Below are 4,362 nucleotides of genomic sequence, written 5' to 3'. Positions count from 1 at the left end.
CCTCTCTCTCCCAACTCACCGGTGGTCACAGATCCGCCGGGGAAGAAAAGGACGTGCAGCGTTGACACACTCGTCGTCGGCGAGCGAGGTCACGCACTGATGACAAGGCCGTCCTCTCAGACCTAGCGCCCGCGCGGGATGGCCTCCGTCCCCAAGCTCGCTGCCGTAGTGCGTGCGGAGGACGACGACCACGAGCGAAGCCACTTCTCGCTGACCCTCAGGTATGCTACCTCTTTTCGAACCATACCCTTGTTCTATTGCCCCATCTGCCATGTTGCTGCATGTGGATCTTTTTACACTCCAACATCTTCCCAATTTGCTATTCTCTGCTCTGCTGGTCATGCAGACGAAAACCTTAATTTGCACTATTAAAGGAAACCCTACTTCATGCAGACTAATCCATGTCTGGGTTGAATAAGCAAAGGAAGGGAGACTGTACTGTCCAGGAGAGTAGGCATCGAACCCGCATCTAGGTTGAAAAGGGGAAAATCATTAGCTAAGGAACGAGTCTCGTGTCTCTTGGTTGAAGAAGGGTAGAAAGGCATGACAACGCAATAGAGAATGACCAGGTCGATCGGTTTGTTGTCCTCACATAGGAAAAAGGTGGCTAAACAGAACAAAAATGGGACGTAACCCACATATGCTGCCTAGATATTTGTTGCTCTGGGCAACCATACCTCCATCACCACTCTATGCGTCCGTGGAGGTACATCGTACTGGTGCGCCCACTGTCCGTATGGGCCTCCCATGCTCTTATTGTCACTTTTTTGCTGTTAGTATAACGCGATCATTCAAGTCAAGCAATGCTACTGCTAAAGTGATGCCACATTTAACTAATGCCACACTCAGTCTAATGCCACCTATAAATTTAAGCAATGCCATTTAATGTCACTGGATTATTTCAGGGTTAGCTGTTGATTGTGGATGTATTAAAGATTTTTCAGCTAAGGCATTCTAATGTTGTCGCAGAGCTACTATACCAACGATGAAACTTGTTACTACCTTCAGATTTTTGCATTGCTAATGCTTATAGATTACATACCTCACTTTCATGAGATAAGTTAATTTTTTTGTACAGTGTCACCAAAATGCCAAGGCGCTGATGTCATTTTATTTTGGTTAAACTGCACAAAAAATTATGAAGACAAGAGGAAAGGTCAAGAGTGGGCACCTCCTCCTCCGGCTGTTCTCTTGATTCGTTCGATCAAGTTTTTATGTTTGATCGATTATCAAGATTGGGATAGCAATTTTAAAGGTCCCCCCGAGTTCGAAATGATATTTACCTTGGAGGTACATGGTTTGCAATTTTTTTATACTGTCATTAGTTAATAATGCTAGTTACCTTCAGACTTTTGTATTTGGTTTAATGCTCATGCACAGCTAGTATACCAATGCTGAAACGTGTTACCTTTACATTTTGTATTGTTAATTCTTATAGAAATCTTCCAGTGCTAGAGTTTATTGAAATCTGTTCAGTAAAACCATTGTACTGCACCCTGTAATAAAATAACTACTCTACTGTTGCACTAGCCACTGGATTAGTGTATATTTGTAGTATTCGAAATTTCGAATGGTGTTGCATTAGCGTATGGACATAAATAAAGTGTGGAAAGCTTTCCCAGATATGTGCTCAAGAAAACTACCACCTGTTTTTCTAAATACTAGACGTTTGGGTACTTTAAATTGAACCGCGAAAACGTCATATATTAAGGAACAGAGGGTGTAGAGTTCACTCAAATTATCCCGGCAAAGCTAGTCACACCTTTGTTAAAATTAATGCTCATTACGTTATCGGAGGAGGTCTGTAAGTTTGTCTCTAATGCCTGTCGACTACATACCTGACATCATGATGTAATGTTAAGTCATTTCCTTTTGTACAGTGTCACTGAATTGTCAAGGCGGTGATGGCATTTTATTTTAGTTGAACTGCACAAAATATGCTTAAAAGAAGAGGAAAGGTCAGGAATCGATCGTTCTTTCAGAAAGAACTATATATGCCTTTTTGACATCAGCCAATGTTGCATTATTTATTCCTTCAAACAGGTAGTTAGAAACAGTCTTGCTACCTTTTCCCATTAAGAAATTGGAATGCTTATATTTGTGAGTCTATGCTTCAACTAGTGCCACTTTTATAGTAATCACACTTTCTATATCTATGCAAACAGGGATGCTCGATTTTAGTGGAACTGCACAAAAAGCGATTTTAGTGGAACTGCACAAAAAGTCCAACTGGTTCAACATTAGGAGCATGTTTTCTTCCAAACCTTTATATCCAATTGGTGGCACTATGAGCTGTTCATTATGAAGGTACATGGTTTGCTACTATCATGCTACTCTTTTTGTACTGTCATTAGATAGTAATACTAGTGGTTTGCATGTGACTTTATTGGCAGGGTGGACCTACATTGGAGGTGCGGGACATGATTCAATGATTGGATGCTCAATTTCGATTGTGTCGATTTCACCTCTTCCATCACTGCGAACATGGATATCATTGTTCTGATGAAGAATAGGCGCTATATTTCTGCTCTGAACCAGCAAATCAATTCAGTATGAAATTGTCCAGGGCAAAACATGACTGTATCAAATTGTCCAATGCAAAACATGACAGATGCTAAGCGGAAGCGACATGTTTAAACCGAAAATACAAGGTGGGGTATATGTTTACTAGCTGCTTGATATTTGTGCAGACAGAGATGTCTGCCCGTTGCTATTTGGCAAACACACAAAGTGACCGCAATTTTGGTTGAACTTTACAAGAGAATAGTATAGTCACTGCATGCAGTGCCATTTGAAAATAGACACAGAAAGATTGGTTAGTCACTTCATGGACTGCAGAAAAGTAGTATTATACTATTTATTGGCCAACACTAGGTGCTTCATTGCTTTGGTCTGATTATACAATGAGCATCATTTTGCCTAAGTTAAAGTTTGTATTCTGAAAATAGTCTCGCCGTGTGATCGAGAGAAGACCAAATCATATTGCAGTGGATGTTCCTCCATCATGTGTGGTTCATTCTCATGGTTCCAGCTGTTGGTGAAACCACTTACGTTTTCAAGAGGGATTGTAGACTTCACAAACAAATTTGTCTTTCAGTTTGTACTGAATGTGCCAAGAGAAGCATCCATGTTAGTAGGCAAAACAGATGTTTTTTCTAGATCTTTGCTTTTGGAGCCACATATTTGTATATGATCTGTGAATCATTGAGATGCATTAACATGTTGATCTTATGTATGGGAATCATACTAGTTGGTTTTAGTTGCGACGCAAGATCTGAAGTGGCTGATCTTTGCTTTTGGGTACATATTTGTATATGATCTGTGAATCATTGAGATGCATTAACAGTTCCTTATTTCTGTTCACTCAGTGTTTACAAGTTACTGATCGATCACTAGCTAGCCTACTAATGCGCTCCTGGTAGTTTTAGTTGCAACGCAAGATCCGAAGTGGAAGTTTTTTGAATAAAAATGCCTACCTCCGAAGAAACTGACAAGCTGCTCTGAAGAAAATGCCATGCGAATCTAAAGAAATTGCCAGCGAAAACGTTCGCAAATGCCTTATCTCCCAGCTAAAGTTCATCAACTAATGCCCTCGGTCGCGACTCGTTGCATGCTGCTCCGCGTACTGGCTGCGAGCGATTTTGAGTGCCTGCACGCAGCCGGCCGTTATTAAGGCAGCTAACTGATGCAAAAAAAGATGCGCTTTAATTGTTGCGAGCCTTTTAAATCCATGGAATCATTATTGACAAGGAGGGAGATGATTCGAGTGCACTCGTTTGACCGTCATGCCGGCGTGCAGCCCAGCACGGACGTGACGCACCACTGACGGGACGGGACGGCATAGTCATAATTTCAGTTTTTCTAGTTTTCCATGGCAAGCTGGCGCGCTAAGCGATGCCTGCTTATGCAAGGAATTCCGATGACCGCGATGACCGTCGCGTTTCCCGTGACACGCTAGTTCACCTACCTTCCGCCTATAATTACTGTTTCCCGGGCTTCTCCGGTAGCACCATCACCCAACTCGCCCTATCCTCATAAGCCCCCACCGGCCCGACGTCGCTCGCCACTTATCCTCGCTCTCGCCACGTCCGCCATGCCCCCGCCAGTCCACGATAGGCGACACCGGAGGCGGTCACCGTCGGAACTAGTGTTCGGTTTTTCACCGGAAGGCAGACAGAGGGAGGAGGCATTCTATCGGTCTTTAGATGGCAATGCGGAGATCGAGGACTTGTTGGAGCGCGACCGCCTGGCGGAGGAGCAGGAGTTGTTGGAGCGCGACCGCTTGGCGGAGGAGCAGCGTATCGCCGATTCGCGCCGCCGGCAGGACATGGAGCAGCAGCGCACTGACGCTCTGAGTCGCGA

This window comes from Aegilops tauschii, chromosome 4, assembly GCF_002575655.3.
Source record: "Aegilops tauschii subsp. strangulata cultivar AL8/78 chromosome 4, Aet v6.0, whole genome shotgun sequence".
Classification (NCBI taxonomy): Eukaryota; Viridiplantae; Streptophyta; class Magnoliopsida; order Poales; family Poaceae; genus Aegilops; species Aegilops tauschii.
Note: the sequence above shows the minus strand (reverse complement) of the source record.